Genomic DNA, 18,774 nt, shown 5'->3' on the forward strand with positions numbered 1-18,774 from the left:
CAGTGGCCCAGTGTTTCCACCCACAGCAGGTGGTGGGCCTGCCTGGCTTTGACAATGATCCTCTTATGAGGACAGGTCATTTTTTGGAATTTCTATCTGGGGATTAGCATGTGTGGGTGGGGGAAGGGAAGATGTGCCAAGTGTATGGATCCAACAACCTGTGATTGTTTTGTGTCCTCCCCAGATGGCCAGGAGGTGGCAGCCCCATCAGCCCAGGAGGTGGCAGCCCCATCAGCCCAGGAGGTGGCAGCCCCATCAGCCCAGGAGGTGGCAGCCCCATCAGCCCAGGAGGTGGCAGCCCCATCAGGTCAGGAGGTTGCTGGCCCATCAGGTCAGGAGGTTGCAGGCCCATCAGCCCAGGAGGTGGCAGCCCCATCAGGTCAGGAGGTTGCTGGCCCATCAGGTCAGGAGGTTGCAGGCCCATCAGGGCAGGCTGCTGCACCACCCCCAAGACAGGCTCATGCAGAGTCCCAAGAAGGGCAGGATTCGCCATGGGAGGGGAGTGCCCACAACTCCCCTAATTTGGATGTTGAGTGGGAGGAGGATGAGGGGGAGGAAGATGACAATATTCTGATTGGGCAGGAAATAATGATGGGCCAAGATATGACTTTTGAATCATCCCCTGAGGGAACCCCACAGGCGCCCAGAAGTCAGGCCACCATCATGGGTCGCCCCTTCCAACCCTCCTCCAACATGCAGCAGCACCCATGGCTCACTCCAACTCCTCTTCCAAGGCCACAAGCCTCAGGGGCAAGTAGGATGCCGACCCCTGAAAACAGGGGGGGGTTGGTGCGTCTGCCGGTCAGTCTGTTGAGGGACAATGTCCGGCAGACCCGCAGTCTGTCTGCAATACAAAAAACTATCAGCAAGGTGGAGCGCAGCCTGGGTGCAATGAGGGAGTCACTGGGTGACGTGGCCACCAACTCCGTGGGGGTCATCACCTGTTTGTGGGACCTGAGGAACGCCACAACAGGTGTGGCCCAGGAGGTGACTGCCCTCACCCAGGCTGTGCAGGCCAATACCCGGGCTGTGCAGGCCAATACGGCTGCCATAACTTCCTGTCTGACAAGGATAGCCGTTGCCTTGGAGGGAAGGCCAGCAGGAGGACAGACACCAGGGGAGGCTGCTTCCTCCCCTGTACAGTCCCCCCGCCCTCAAAATACTCCCTCCCCTGCACAGTCCCCCCCCCTGAAAATACTCCCTCCCCTGCACAGTCCCCCCCCCCTGAAAATACTCCCTCCCCTGCACAGTCCCCCCCCCTGAAAATACTCCCTCCCCTGCACAGACCCCCCCCCGTGAAGATCCCCCAGTTGGCCGTGGCCGTCCCCGTGCCCGTCCCCGTGACCGTGCCCGTGCCCGTGGGCAGCCCAGAAGGAGCACTCGGCAACATCCCTAATTTGCAGGGGTACTTTTTTTTTTTTTTTTTTTTTACACTGTACTTATGATTTGGTATATGTGTGTGAATGATGTGTGAATGTGGGGGGATGGCATTCCTGAAAACATAAGGGTGTCACCCTCAGTTTTGGTGGAGTAGGGATCCCCAGGACCAGGGAGAAGTCATCCTAGGTTCCTGAATGGTGTATGAATGCACAGTGACATAATTGGAGCCGTGACGGGGCGTTACTGCTCCCAAGTACCAAAGGGGGGGGGGGTACTTGGATCTAATCCAATTCTATGTGCATGTGATGTGTCTGTGCTAGGGACCACAGTGACGTGCATTCATGCATTCTCATTGTGAGATAATTAATGTGCGTTTTGTAAATCAAAATAAACATTCTGTTTGGCATAAAAGTAATGTGCATTTATTTACCAAAATAAAGATTTAAAGGTCACATAATCTCTGTGATTTGGTCTTGGCAAATCAAAAACAAAAATTGTATTAGGATGCATTTACTGGGCAAAGATGCCTTCAGACAGTTGTCTCCTGATTGCCTGGCCCTCAGCAGACCGGGTAGAGGGGTTTGGGGGGGGGGGTTGCCTGGGTGGGGGGTTAGGTCAGGAGATATCTCCACATGCATGCCCCTTCTTAATGCAAAATTGTGCAGTATGCAACATGCACCAATAATTTTGCATACAAAGTCTGGGGAATACAATAGTGTACCCCCAGTCTTGTCCAGGCATCTGAATCGTGACTTTAGCATGCCAAAAGTCCGCTCAACTATAGCCCGGGTCTGGACGTGCACCTCATTGTATTTTCGTTCTCCGGGTGTTTGGGGGTTCCTAAAGGGGGTCATCAGGTGGGGTCCCAATGCATATCCTGAGTCACCTGTAAGGGAAAAGACAGGAGAATATTAGTCATGCATGTGCCCCTTGTGATGTCTCCATCATGGGGGGGGCATACCTGACCCCAATGTCACTCACCAATCAGCCAGCTGTCTCCATACACGTTCATCTCCAAGTCTCTGTAGATCTTGGTCTGCCTTAGTATGAAACTATCATGGCACGAGCCGGGAAACTTGGCACAAACGTGCCAGATGAGGCCATGTGCATCTACAATCATCTGGACATTGATTGAATGCCAGCCTTTCCTGTTTCTGAACAGGTGTTCAGTATCATGGGGGGGCTGGAGTGCCACATGGGTGCAGTCAATCGCCCCGATGATCTTAGGAAAGCCAGCAATATTGTAAAAGTCTGTCATTGCTTGCACACGCTGGTCCTCCTGGGTGGGCATGACAAACTGATGGCTCATGCGCCGCAGTATGGCAGGGACCACCTGATGTAGGCATTTACTCATGGTTGACTGCACCATCCCAGCCACACCTCCAGATGCTCGCTGGAAGGAGCCACTCGCTAGAAAATGCAGTGTTGCCATAACTTTTTCAAGAGGTGTCAGGGCATGGGAACGTAGGGTTGGGGCGATTAGATCCTCATGAAGGAGTTGGGTAATCTCCAGGATGGCCTCCCTATCAAATCGGTAGTTGCCAATGACCTCATAAACTGGCATTTGCCAAATATCACGGCGTGGCCGATAAACACGCGCCTGTGCCCTCATCCTCCTCCTCTGTGCCCTCCTCCTCCTTTGTGCCTGTAAGGCAGCAAGTGCCGTCAAAATCATTGCTGGTCCTGGCATTTTTCAACAACAACCTTCACAACTAGAGCTGTAACCTCTAGTCACTTCCTTCTGCAAACCCTTCCACAGCATGTGTAAAATTAGGGCTGGTTTTATAATGTGGAAATTTAGTCAGAAAAACTACGGCACACACACTTAATTCTGAGAATCGCCCTAACTCCCTCATTTGCATCTTTGCCTATCAAAAACAGCGGCGAGCCTAGCGTAATTTGCGCCCGGGAATGCGCAGGTGTAACTACTTTAAGTACGGCTGAAAATACGGAAATCTTTGCTTAAGTCATTTTGACGATCGCGCGCAAATATACGCGCCGTGTAAAATTAGAAAAATGGAGTTAAGTCTGCGTATCTCTTTTGAGAATTTGGCCCCCAGTTTTTAAAAACGTCACTTTAATTGACCGTGTGTGGGGGAAAACGACGTTTTATGTCTTCTAAAAAACAACCAAAAAAAATTGAAGCATGCTTCAATTTTATGTGTCGTTTTTCAAAACGTTGTTTTTTACTTCACAGAAATTGACCGTGTGTAGCAAAAAACGTAGTTTAAAACGACGTTTTTTCACCCGCGCATGCCCAGAAGCTACTTATGAAGCAAGCTTCAATGGAAAAAGTGGTGAGAACGTAACCTCGCTTTGCTAGAACATTGTGAGAAAAACGATGGTGTGTAGGCAACTTCGTCTTTGAAAATTGAAGTTTCAAAAACGTCATTTTTTACTTCACAGAAAATTACGTTTTTTTTCATCACATAAAGTGATGGTGTGTACGGGGCATTAGTCCTTTCCCACTTTTAGGTTTTTATCAATCCTCTGGACTAGAGTTGGGCGAACAGATCAAGCTGAGGAAAATTTCGGCCTGAACATCACCTGTTTACCCGTTCATTGAATACCTGAATTTGCAGAGCGCTCGGCAGGATGTTCGCCCGCCAAAGGGGGCCCAAAATGCGCGGCGTGCTGCACAGTGCATTCTAGGGCCCTAATTGGATGAAGCAGGGGTTTGCCCAGTCAGGGCACAGAGCACAGTCAGAGCCATGATTGGACAAAGTCATGATGACATTGCCCAATCATGGCTTAGTGCTTATAGTCCCACCACAAACTATAAAAGGTTCCTTCCCACAGGAATCTTTTGCAGTGTGTTGTTGGAGTGGCGATAGATAGAGCAGGGCTCTGTTTGCTACTAGCGTGTTAGTATAGTGTCAGTATAGTCTACTGTCACTGTAGTGTGTTAGTGTAGTGCAGTGTTTAACACAGCATTACATAACATTTAATGCTGTATACAGTGTTGTATACCCCCATTTTTTTTTTTTTGGTTGGTTTGTTTGTTTTTTTGTCCCGTGGCTACCCCCTTTTTAAGTTGTCAGCCGCAGTTTTTCGGACTGCGACATTGTTGTTCCCCCTGTTTTATTTATTTTTTATACTTTTTAAATTTCTGTCAGCGTCAGTCCTCAATTTAAAGTGCACCAAACACCACCTTTTTAATTGAATAAAGTGCATCCAATTACACATTTCCCAGTATCTATTACATTTGGGTAATAAGCCCCCCCCATCATTTCTGGGAGGACAGCAAGGAGAGGCAGACGTTCCCATGCCACTATGAGGGTGCCAGCAGCATCTGTATCCACAGGCAAAGGGGGACGTGGTCCGTCCTCAGGCAGGGCATGTTTTTTTCTGTTTAGCGCTGCTGCCCGTGCTATCCAGCCACAGCATGTACAGGAGGTGGTGAAAAAAGAAAATCTGACGAAGGAACCGCACATGCTTGGAAACGTGTTACCACCCCTTCCCCCACTGACACCATCAGCCCTGTGTGTCCCGCAGTGAACCCGGAATGCTGCCTCCTCTGTCCAACATGTATGAGAATTATTTACAGCTGCTGGACGGCTCTACACTGCTCTCCTCCACAGTGCTGAGGATGGACACATGCCACAGATGAGGACTCCTGATTTTATCATATCTTTTAACACTCAACGATCTTGTAAGTGCTTTTAAGCCTTTGTGCACTGTATTCAATTTTGCATACTGCACTTAGAGGCATCTTTCTTTTCCTTTTTTATAACTTCAGAGTTGCTTCTCCTCTAACCAAAGTGCTACCAGAAGTGCTATCTTATCACTATCATCCCTCTGACCAGCTATCCACCTCCACCAGAGCGCCCTTATCTCCTCTATGTTTTATACAGGAGGTGGTGGACTAGCTTACTAAACCATCCTCATCCTCCTCATCCTCCATCACCCAAGCTCACACTAGTTCACAGTCCACTGCAGCTGCCAGAGTGGCTTATTCTGCCTCCTTATCCACAGCTACTCCTGCCGTAGCCCTAGCATCATGCATAGAGGAGTCAGCTGAATTATTTGATCACAGTGGCACCGCCAACACCCAAGGCCCAATTTGTCTGCACCTTTGTGACATTTTTAAGAACAGAATCCAATCCTGGATTTGTCAAGGATAACTGTGAAGGGTTATGGTGTGAAAGCACCACCAACACCCAAGGCCCAATTCTTCTGCATCTATAACTTCCAAAATTTGTGAAAGAGACACCAGTCTTTATGTAAAAAAAAAAAATCATTAATCCTGGCCTGAGTGTACTATAATTTGGCTTCTTCACATAAGGCTTGCTGACTGTGGTGTGGAATTTATCCAAAAAATCTCTAACCTTGTTCCGAGCGCACTAGAATGTGGCCTTATCATACAGACTGGCTCCCCAAGCTGTTGTTTACAAAATAAAGAAAGCTTGTAAAACTTTATGAAACACAATCAATATTCCAGAGCCCCTTTGCTCTGCATTCATGTAAACCCTTTCTACTTTTACACAGTGGTAGGGCCTCACACTGTCATTAAATAAAAAAAAAAAAAATATATATATATATATATATATATATATATATACACACACACACACATTTTTGCACATCAATACCTGTTGTCCAAAGATCAAATATGTACAATATACTAATGCTGGGTTAATTTCTATGCTGCCCAGCTAAATCTTTTAAGAAGTGTTTGAACATGTAGGTTGTCACCAGGGCCAGCAGTAGATAACTGAAAAGAAAATCTTAAAATGATAACCCTGCAACCATTTTAAACCTCATTCATCATTTTATGAAGAAACAAAATCACAAATAAGTTTAAAAGAAAATAGTTGTTGCTTTCTTGTTAGAAGATACTGCATTTTGATGAATCATTAAAAAAAAAAACAGATTAGGGGTTCAATGCATTGATTCAATAAAGAAAATGTTATAAGCTATATAACTAATAATACATTGCGAGCTGGAGTCTCTGCCCCCCACTACCTTGTATTGCACATCTGCATTGCTGTTGCTTTTTTTTAATAGAAGTTTTATAATATGTGCTTTTTGTATAAAAAAAAAAATGAGGAAGAATGCCTTCTTAACACAGAACAACACAGGGTGGCATTTATCAATTAGTTTCATCTGGTAATGTGCCAAGGAAAGAATATGTTAGTGTGAAGATTAGAAGGTATTGGTAACTACATATCATGAATTGTTCCTACTTCCAGTAGAAATGAAAACATTGTTACATTGTTATACAAGGTCACACCTGCTTCCCATCATAGTTACATAATTGGTAAGGTTGAATAAAGACACCAGTCAATTCAGTTCAACCTGTATGTGTATGTCAGAGCCAACTGCCATATCCATGGATATTTCATTCGTTAAAATGCCCACACAAGCTTTTTTTAAACTATCGGCATGTTCAGCTTACATCCATGATTGTGGAAGGACATTCCACATCCTTGCTGCTCTGACAGTAAAGAACCCCCTACACAGCTTAAGGTTAAACTGCTTCTCTTCCAATTTCATTAAATGGCTGTATGTCTCCTTAAAGGGGTTGTAAAGGAAAACATTTTTTTTCATAATAAGCATCCTTTACCTGCAGACATTCCTCTTTTCACTTCCTCATTGTTCGTTTTTGCTCAGAAGTTGCTCTATTTCTTCTCTGTTCTGTTCACTTCCTGCTTGTCTGATTGTTACTGACCACCGTGACGGGAGGCTTTACTGCGGTGGTCAGTAACGTGCTCACCCCCTCCTGGGAACTACATCTGTGTGGCAGGACGCTCTCTACGTGTTAGAGACCTCAAGGAGGTGTGAATTACTGGGCGTGCCGCAATGCATACTGGGAAATGTAGTTCTTACATGAACGAGCAATGCAAACCAGGAAGTGAATGAGAGAACAGAAACTAGAACGCCGGAGGTGATATAGATGAAGGAATTGAATAGGTATTTACTCGTTTTTTAACAGAATCATTACACTATTCTGTCTGTCTACCTTGCAGACATTAATTTTAGGCAATTTTTTTTTTTCCTTTACAACTCCTTTAAGCTCCCTGAAATTGACTAGTTGTTTTCCTTTTACTGGAATTACCACTGAGGTATTTGTATATCGCTATCATATCTCCTCTCAAGCGTCTTTTCTCCAGGGAGAATAAGTTTAATGTTTGGAGTCACTTCTCATGACTGAGGTCCTCCAGTCTCCTTATTAGCTTTGTTGTTCTTCTCTGGACTTCCAGTTCCATCCTCCTGAAGAAAGGTGACCAGAAGTAGACTGCATATTCAAAATGTGGCCAGACCAGAGTCATGATCAGACCAGTCCCTCTACCTTATGACTAGCAGTTGAGAACAGTCATGGTCTACTCTCTAGTACTTCTAGGATACCCTGATGCTCAAAGGTAAGAAATTACATTTGGAAAAATGCATTACCTTTAAAATGATATTACATGTTTTCCCTGACATTTTTGTTTCGTGATTTTATTATCTGGGTTACAAATGATAAATGAAGACAAAAATCTTGTTATCTGGGTAAATAGTAAGAGAATTTTTTTGTTTTTTTTAACACAACCAATGATGTTTTGAAGTTTTTGGAAAGAAGTACAATGCACGCTCACCTGTGCACCTTTCAAACTGTTTTAATGTATTTTATGTATTGACTAATTGAAAAGTGCCTGCATCCTTTCTAGGAGGAAACTGTAATAAATATCTGATTTTGAGGCAGATAAGCAGTTTTGGGAGTTGACCGTTAAATATTGGAAAAGAAGAAATCAATTATGAGAAATCAGTGGTGGATCAATACAAAACAGAAAACAATTACCATCTTTACAATCCAAATGCCTCTTGTTTCCTGTTACTGCACTAAAGGAAGAGGAAGCCACAGAAGTGACTCCATTTAGCAGATATGCACTGCTACTTAATCTAAGCTGTTACTGAGCAAGTATCTAGATAATTCCATCTTTCTTTCCCTGGAATGCCTGATGCAGAGTGCACCACATACTGTAATTAGATGTGATTTGAAACAAGGTAACAGTAATCACATCCTGTTGTATGGGAATGTGCTGTATAAATGATAGGTTTTAAAAAGGAAACTATAGTTATAACACAAGCAAAAAAAAGAAAAGAAAAAAAAGATGAATGCATTCAAAAATATTTATTTTAAAGGTTATAAAACAGAAAATTAGTGTATTAGACATTCTGTTGTCAAGGTGGTATTATTTTTTTTCTCTATGCACTCCAGACGGATTCATAATTTGACAGTTATCAAATGTCCAAAACCCTCAAGCACACAGTTGCTCTCATAGGCCAGTGAACCTATATTTTATCTCCATTCTTGCATAGGGAGAACCAGAACATAGGCCTCCTACACTACTTAGGGGCAGATCCACAAAGAAGTTACGATGGCTTATCTATTGATACGCCGCGTAACTTCTATTTTGCTCTGGCGTATCTCTGTTTTGTATCCACAAAACAAGATACGCCTGAAGCTGGGCTAGATCCGACTGGCGTACGTCTTAGTACGCCGTCGGATCTAAGGTGCATATTTACTCTGGCCGCTAAGTGGCGCTTCCGTCGAATTCCGCGTCGAGTATGCAAATTAGCTAGATACGTGAATCCACAAACGTACGTCCGGCCGGCGCTTTTTTTTTACGTTGTTTCTGTAAGGCTTTTTTCGGCTTAAAGTTACCCCTGCTATATGAGGTGTACTCAATGTTAAGTATGGACGTCGTTCCCGTGTCAAATTTTGAAAATGTTACGTTGTTTGCGTAAGTCGTTCGCGAATAGGGCTTTGCGTAGAATGACGTTCACGTCGTAAGCATTGGCTTGTTGCGGGTTAATTTTGAGCATGCGCACTGGGATACCCCCACGGACGGCGCATGCGCCGTTCAGAAAAAACTTCATTTACGTTGGGTCAAGTAAAATTAACATAAAACACGCCCACATCTTTAACATTTGAATTTCGCGCCCATACGCCAGGAGATTTACGCTATGCCACCGTAACTTTAGAGGCAAGTGCTTTGTGAATACAGCACTTGCCTCTCAAAGTTGCGGCGGCGTAGCGTTAATACGATATGCTACGCCGGAATAAAATTACGATCCGCTACGTGGATCTGCCCCTTAGTTTTTACTAACTAGAGTTAAATGCAAATCTCAACATGATGAAACTTGGCCTTAATCTTCCAATTTTCCAATCATCCCTTAATGTGTTGGGCAGCTTTGTTGAATAATAGGCAAGAGTAGTACCATCAGGATTTTTTTTCAGCTGGAACTAGGTGGAACTGAGTTCCACTACCTCTGGCTCTGGCTCTCTGCCTACCACTATCACCTGTAAACACAGAAGTCACCTACAGTGGAGGTACTAGAGCCGGCTGGGTGCTTCAGTACACAGCAACAAAAGTAAGATGTGTGGACGATGTTGGAGTATTTAAGGAGGGGGGGGTTGCATTGAGAGTTCAGAGCTGAAGATGGGTGAAAGTGGGATGTGGATGGGGGATGCAGAGGTCAGCGACTGTGGAAAAGAAGGCTGAATTCTGCACTCTCTTTGCAGTGACCCCCGAACTCTACACTCTGTATGTAATGCACTTCTGGTGTTTAATGCCTCTTAAGACCCTTCCACTGTTAGTGACATTTAAGCACACTATTAACCCACTATATGATGAGGTTTGGAGGGTATGTGTGTGAGGGAGTTTTTAGGGGGGGGGGGGGGGCGAGATTGAGTTTCTGCACCTACTTTCTGAAAAAAAAGCCCTGGTTACCATCCTTACTACAGGACAAAAAAAAAAACACCCTAAGGGGTTAGCCATCATTTTCCACAATCTTCTTTTCTCTGTTTTTGCCACACTTCCTGTTCACTGTTCATTACAGTACAGGCCTCATGTTTGGCACGCAGCTTTTCCCTTTCTCATAAGAGCAGGGAAAAACATATTGGGCTAGATTCAGGTACGGCAACGTAAATTTGTGCGGGCGTAGCGTATGTTATTTACGCTACGCCGCCACAATTTATAGACGCAAGTGCAGTATTCACAAAGCACTTGCTCCGTAAGTTGTGGCGACGTAGCGTAAATCTGCCGGCGTAAGCGCGCAGAATTCAAATTGACAAGAGGTGGGCGTGTTTTATGTAAATAAAACATGACCCCACGTAAATGACGTTTCTCACGAACGGCGCATGCGCCGGCCGTGAACGTATCCCAGTGCGCATGCCCTGAGATACGACGGCGTAGGAGACTTACGCCGTTCGTATCTTAGCCTAATTTAAGCGTATCTGGTTTCCAGAATACGCTTAAATTTACGACAGCGTAGATTTAGAGTTACGACGGCGTATCTACTGATACGCCGGCGTAACTGTCTCTGAATCTAGCCCATAGAGTTTTCAAGATGGTTGATGGTGCTGGTTCATAGCTTCAACTTGTCCCTTACATGGGGGAATTGTCTCATTTTGGAACTAAATCACTCTGTCCCTCTTTTCTTTGCATCTCATCTTATCACCATGAGTTATTCTTATTTTTATATAAAAAAGCAAATATTTAAGTTGCAATGTTTTTGTGCTACACTAAACTTTTTATCCAAACTCTATATTTTTGCATTAATTATTTTGAAAGCTGGTACAAATAAAATAAAGTGTTGGAAAGAAGGGCTTGTGGGTTTGAGCAGTCATTTTTTGTATTTTTCTTCTTAACTGCCCCTTTACACCAGAACGGGGTGCGTTTCCTGCATTGCTTTCAAAACACACTGCAGTTGCGATCTGCAGAGTGTGTCAATGTCAAGTTAACAACACCCCAGATGCAGGTCACAAACACAGTGCAAATGCCTGCACAAGATTGCATGGTACTTCTGATCTGGTTGCAGTGCATTTCCAAAAGTAGTGCATGCACTAGTTTTGGTGCGATGCAGTGCGATTTGAGCCCATTCAGAATAATATATAATGAATTGGCTCATATAATACCGCACTGAAATGCATGTGAATCATACAGGAACATGCAGTGCATTCCTCTGCAATCTCCAGTGTGAACCCGCCCTTAAGGTCTGCGTAACTAGGGAGGTGGGCAGGATAACGCAGGGGTGGATTGGGGTGCATTGGTAGGGCTTTTGAAAGAAGTCATGTTTAGAAAGAAGAGTAACAGCGGAGGTACCATGGACTAAGATACAAATGACCTCTTTGTAATATAGCATACAGGTATCGCCGCACACTGTATTCAACTCCAGTGTGAGGTAAATGAAAGACAGGCCTTAGCTCTAATCCCCGTCCATCAGTCACCCCCTTTTGACATGTTTCTCCCGCATTGAGCTTAATCGTAAATGTTAATGACCTTTCCATAACACAGTTTTCCTCAAATGTTTTTGTTTTTTTTTCTTGTGGGAGGCTACCTATAGTAATTGGGCCAATGTTTTGATCAATTGCTGACCTACCCAGTTACTGACCTCTGCCCATTAATGCAGCCACACCAATGCCTATTAATGCAGCCACACCAGTGTCCATTAATGCAGCCACACCAGTGCCTATCAACACAGCCACACCAGTACCCATTAATATAGCCTCACCAGTGCCCATAAATGCAGCCTGATCAGTACCCATCAGCGCAGCCACATCAGTGCCCATCAGCACATCCACACCAGTGCCCATCAGCGCAGCCACATCAGTGCCCATCAGCACATCCACACCAGTGCCCATCAGCGCAGCCACACCAGTGCCCATCAGCGCAGCCACACCAGTGCCTATTAATGCAGCCTGATCAGTGCCCATTAATGTTAGTCCCCTCAGTACCTGGTCTGCACAGCTTTTTCTACCTAGGTCCTTGTCCTGCAGGTGGTTTCTCTGGAGCTTGGAGCCTGGAACCAGCTGTGCACTGCTGGTACATCTGTTCCTCTCCCTTCCTCCTGGACACCACAGAGCTGGATAATTAGGGCTGGAGGAAACTGGGGGGGGGGTCTCCCCTGTGGGGCCTGGAAGACAGAAAGCGGACTATTTCATCACTTTTGGCAGTGCGTTGCTGTGGATTAATCTGCCTAAAGAAAATTATGAAATAGTCCACTTTTTGTCCCCAGGCCCCATTAAACACAGGGGGTCCGGAGAAGTTTTTTTTCTAAACAGCTGCACAGTGGGAGATTAGCTTATTGGTGGACAGGGTTTGGTAGTCCGCTCTACCTCCACTGACACAGAAACCGGCCCACTGGGAAACTCCTGGTAGTCCCGATGGCCACTACATGCCTGCCCACAGGTCTTATATACAGAGCAGGCCAGAAACTGTACAATACAACAGATAAAAAAACTGTTAAGTGATCTGGCAACATATTAAAATTGAGGACAGGTAGCATTTATCTATATTTCAAAAATCTGTGTGCCTGGACCTCTACTTTAATATATATTTAAAGCAAGGAAATAACAGAAGAACCATTGGTCTTATCCCTAAACTTGGATTACTGGAAGAAAGGCCTAACACTATCTATTCCTAAAACAAATTCCCTCTTCCCATTCCATTCCTTTCTATCCTGCCTTACTTGTTTAAAAAAGTCTGTGAACAGCTGCTGCAGGGGAGAGGAGGGAGCGCCAGCAACAGCTGGGCTATGGGAGTCTATAGGTGATGTTGTGGCTCTCGCAATCCCCAGCGATTGTCGCACACTCTCTGAGCCAGAGCTGCAGGATCATGTGATAGGAACAAAGCAGATTAAAATCAGTAAGTATACACATCTTTTTTATACAGGTTAGGCAGGATATGTAGGAGGAGGGTGATAGGAAAATTTTAGGAATAGATAGCATTAGACTTTTCTTCCACTTAAAAAAAATCTATACAGTACAAATGTGCAGAACTTATAATATTGTGCAGTATAGCTCTCTTTAGAACACACAACAGCACACAATATCACTCTACAGACCAACACTACATTTGAAAAAAAAAACAAAAAACACCAATACCAGCGTAGAAATACAATATACATTAATGCAGGAGCACAATAATGATACAAGATAATAGCCTTGGTCTGAGTCTCCGTAGAATAGGTTACTTATAATAACTTGCATTTTGTGATGGTTGAGAAGAGAGAAGAAATGTTCAAAGCGAACTCCGGGGAGCTGTTTCTATTAAGCTGCTGGCAGGTGGTTTATCATGACTTCTTACATCCCATAATAAAGTCTAGCAATTCTGAAGAGTAACATTGTATTTCTTTGGTAGATATGTATAAAAATTCAGTTGGCAGTATCAAAAGAAAAAAAAGATCATTGAATGCAAATAGTTTTACTGCTAAAGCCCTTTACATCAAAGAAATATTCTTGTATGGATATAAAAATGTGTAGTCTACCACCTGTGACAGTCCACTGTATTTACAGAATGCATATAGAAGTCAGGTGACCCCCCCCATCGCTTATATGAACCATTCATAATATTTCTATTTTTGCTTATGAGCAAAAAAAAAGAGTATTAACACAACATTTTTTTAGGCAATATCTAAACCCGAGAACAAAATTGTTAAATATTGCATCTTACCTGTGGTTAGTTGTGGTGGCTGCATTATTCTCTTTTTTTTTGCTAGCATTTTTTACCTTTATTTTCACCTGGAGATCCTGACAGTAAAACTCTTCCTGTCTTATGGTAACAAATGTTAAAGAGGTTGTAAAGGTTCGTTTTTTATTTTCTAAATAGGTTCCTTTAACCACTTAAGCCCCGGACCTTTAGGCAGCTAAATGCCCAGGCCAGGTTTTGCGATTCGGCACTGCGTCGCTTTAACAGACAATTGCGCGGTCGTGCGACGTGGCTCCCAAACAAAATTGACGTCCTTTTTTTCCCACAAATAGAGCTTTCTTTTGGTGGTATTTGATCACCTCTGCGGTTTTTATTTTTTGCACTATAAACAAAAATAGAGCAACAATTTTTAAAAAAATTCAATATTTTTAACTTTTTGCTATAATAAATATCCCCCAAAAACATATATAACATTTTTTTTCCCTCAGTTTAAGCCGATACGTATTCTTCTACCTATTTTTGGTAAAAAAAATTGCAATAAGCGTTTATCGGTTGCTTTGTGCAAAATTTATAGCGTTTACAAAATAGGGGATAGTTTTATTGCATTTTTATTTTATTTTTTTTACTACTAATGGCAGCGATCTGTGATTTTTTTCGTGACTGCGACATTATGGCAGACACTTCGGACAATTTTGACACATTTTTGAGACCATTGTCATTTTCACAGCAAAAAATGCATTTAAATTGCATTGTTTATTGTGAAAATGACAGTTGCAGTTTGGGAGTTAACCACTAGGCTTCACCTAGTGTGTGTTTACAACTGTAGGGGGGTGTGGCTGTAGGTCTGACGTCATCGATCGTGTCTCCCTATAAAAGGGATGACACGATCGATGCAACCGCCACAGTGAAGCACGGGGAAGCTGTGTTTACACACGGCTCTCCCCGTTCTTCAGCTCCGGGGAGCGATCGCGAGGTGGGCGGCTAGAAACAAATAGCCGCGCCCTCGTCCCGGATCGCTCCCTAAAGCTTAGCGACCACCACATGTACCGGGGGGGTCCCGATCGGACCCCCGACCCGCGGAAAGGCAGCGACGTGCGGGCACGTCGTTCTGCCTGCCCGTGCCATTTTGCCGACGTATATGTACATGCGGCGGTCGTTAAGCGGTTAAGCTAGTGCATTGTTGGTTCACTTACCGTTTCCTTCAATTTTCCTTCTAAATGTTTTTTTTTTCTTTGTCTGAATTTCTGAATGTCTGAATTTCTCACTTCCTGTTCCTCCTCAGTAAGCTGTTCTGGCTGACTAATCCCCAGCCAGATTATGGGAGGAAGTGAGAAATTCAGACAAAGAACCAAAACATTTTGAAGGGAAATCAAAGGAAAAGATAAGTGAACCAACAATGTACTAGCTTAACCACTTAACCCCCGGACCATATTGCTGGTCAAGGACCAGAGCACTTTTTGAGATTCGGCACTGCGTCGCTTTAACAGACAATTGCGCGGTCGTGCGTCGTGGCTCCCAAACAAAATTGACATCCTTTTTTTCCCACAAATAGAGATTTCTTTTGGTGGTATTTGATCACCTCTGCGGTTTTTATTTTTTGCGCTATAAACAAAAATAGAGCGACAATTTTGAAAAAAAATCAATATTTTTTACTTTTTGCTATAATAAATATCCCCCAAAAACATATATAACATTTTTTTCCCTCAGTTTAGGCCTATACGTATTCTTCTACCTATTTTTGGTAAAAAAAAATCGCAATAAGCGTTTATCGGTTGTTTTGCGCAAAAAGTATAGCGTTTACAAAATAGGGGATAGTTTTATTGCATTTTTATTTTTTTTATTTTTTTACTACTAATGGCGGCAATCAGCGATTTTTTTTTGTGACTGCGACATTATGGCGGACACTTCAGACAATTTTGACACATTTTTGGGACCATTGTCATTTTCACAGCAAAAAATGCATTTAAATTTCATTGTTTATTGTGAAAATGACAGTTGCAGTTTGGGAGTTAACCACAGGGGGCGCTGTAGGAGTTAGGCTTCACCTAGTGTGTGTTTACAACTGTAGGGGGGTGTGGCTGTAGGTCTGACGTCATCGATCGTGTCTCCCTATAAAAGGGATGACACGTTTGATGCAGCCGCCACAGTGAAGCACGGGGAAGCCGTGTTTATACATGGCTCTCCCCGTTCTTCAGCTCCGGGGAGCGATCGCGAGGGGGTGGCTAGAAACTAATAGCCCTCGTCCCGGATCGCTCCCTGAGGCTTAGCGACCACCGCATGTTCCGGGGGTCCGACCCGCAGAAAGGCAGTGACGTAGGGGCACGTCGTTCTGCCTGCCCGTGCCATTTTGCCGACGTATATGTACATGCGGCCGTCGTTAAGCGGTTAAGCTAGTGCATTGTTGGTTCACTTACCTTTTCCTTCGATTTTCCTTCTAAATTTTTTTTTTTTCTTTGTCTGAATTTCTGAATGTCTGAATTTCTCACTTCCTGTTCCTCCTCAGTAAGCTGTTCTGGCTGACTAATCCCCAGCCAGATTATGGGAGGAAGTGAGAAATTCAGACAAAGAACCAAAACATTTTTATTAATATTTTTTTATTACTAGTAATGGCGGTTATCAGCGATTTTTTTTCGGTACTGCGACATTATGGCGGACACTTCGGACACTTTTGACAAATTTTTGGGACCATTGGCATTTTTATAGCGATCAGTGCTATAAAAATGCATTGGATTACTATAAAAATGCCACTGGCAGTGAAGGGGTTAACACTAGGGGGCAGGGAAGGGGTTAAGTATGTTCCCTGGGTGTGTTCTAACTGTAGAGGGGGTGGCCTCACTAGGGGAAATTACTCATCTTCTGTTCATACATTGTATGAACAGAAGATCAGCATTTGTCTCCCTGACAGGACCGGGAACTGTGTGTTTACACACACAGCTCACGGTCCTTGCTCTGAAACAAGCGATCGCGTGTGCCCGGCCGCGATCGCGCCCGATGGGCACGCGTATGGGAGTCGGGGGTGAGGGCGAGGTGACGTATAGCTATGTGCTCTCGCCCGTATAACTTTGGCGGCTGGTCGGCAAGCAGTTAATAGAACCTATTTAGAAAATAAAAAATAACCTTTACAACCCCTTTAACTCACTTACTAAAGTCAAATACTGTAGGATTTTCACATTGCAAAAGTAAGTTGCACTTTGCCCCATAGCTTAGTAAATGAGGTGATGCTCTGCAAGCATGTGTTAGCAAAGATGCCGTTTTGTTGTTTTTCTTGCATGTAAATTGGTAAATTGAAACTTCAATGCATTCACTAAGCTCTGGGACAAATTCCCCTGAAAGTGTAAAGCCTATTTGCCTTCAGTAAATCAACCCCACTGTATTATTAAAAACTAAGCAGTGCTCCGTCAATGAACGCGGAGTGGTGCATGCGTACACATGACCCCAATAGTGGTTGTCTTCATATAAAGTCCACTCTATACCACTACATATTTAAAGTTTTTTGGTATAACTCTTGCCTTAGGCTGGGTTCACACTACTACACTACTTTCATCCTACTTTGCTCTGCTACATTGGTCCTACATTTATCCTACATTGGTCCTACATCCATCCTACTTTCATGAACAGGATACTACTTTGGTCCGACTTCAATGATATTCAATGGGCCTGAAGTAGGATCAATGTAGGACCAAAAGTAGTACAGGGAGCATTTTCAAAGTCGGACCGACTTGTGTAGGACGCTACAAGACGCTCTCATAGGGAAACATTGAACACAGAGCAAAGTAGGATGAAAGTAGTGTAGTAGTGTGAACCCAGCCTAAGGATGGGGTAGATGACCACTGATTTAAATAAATACCTGTAAGAAGGGTTTTTACACTATTGGAGCCCCTTGTTTATTTTTGGTGTCACTGGGTTATCCGGATGATCAGAGCTCAGTGCAGGAGGAACATCTTGTGAGGTGCACACCACCAGCACTGTATCTTCCATGGATACGTTACAGCTGGTATATCCAAATGCCTATGTGACCTTCCATAATAGAGGGTCCATTATTTGGGGTAAGAGCACATCCTGACTTTACTTTTGGTGCCATCACAAGTTGGAGGATTTCTTTTGCATTTTGCTTTGCATAAGCACCTTAGATTGCTGCTCATTCATCTAATTAACTGTTTCCCTTCACTCAGCCTCTGGTGCTGAATAGACTTATACAAGCACTTCTTGGATTATTATGTTCATGTTATGTATTGATTTTTGTGTGCAACTTATCATCTTTTTTCATTACTGTTCTGTTGTGTCATATCTCACAATATTTGTTACAGCTTTTTCGTTATCATTCACACAAGCGCAATATTATTTTGTTGTTTTTCCTCTTAGTTGTAGTGGCTGCATTTGTTTTACTTTTTAGACTTTTTTTTTTCTTTATTTCATCTGGTGATCCATATGATCAGATTTTCCGTCGGAAAAACCTTGGATGGTTTTTCCGACGGAATTCCGCTCAAGCTTGTCTTGCATACACACGGTCACACAAAAGTTCTCTGAACATTCGTCCATCAAGAACGCGGTGATGTACAACACTACGACAAGCCGAGAAAATGAAGTTCAATGCTTCTGAGAATGCATTAAATTTTTTCCAAACATGCGTAGGAATTTTGCGTGTCGGAATTGCTACAGATGATTGGATTTTCCAATAGGATTTTTTTCCGTCTGAAAATTTGAAACCAGCTCTCAATCTTTTGTTGGCGGAATTTCCGACAGCAAAAGTCCGATGGAGCATACACACGGTCGGAATTTCTATTCAAAAGCTCACATTGGACTTTTGCTGTCAGAATTTCTGATCGTGTGTACGGGGCATAAGTCTTTTTTAACTTCCTTTAGACCAAGCTGTCCAGGATAAGTAGCAATTAAGGGGTTGAGACAAACTATTTACCACTAACATGGCTGCATACACTGGCCAGCTTTTATTTATTTTCTGTATATCCTAAAACGAAAA

Source organism: Rana temporaria, chromosome 3 (genome assembly GCF_905171775.1).
Source record: "Rana temporaria chromosome 3, aRanTem1.1, whole genome shotgun sequence".
Classification (NCBI taxonomy): domain Eukaryota; kingdom Metazoa; phylum Chordata; class Amphibia; order Anura; family Ranidae; genus Rana; species Rana temporaria.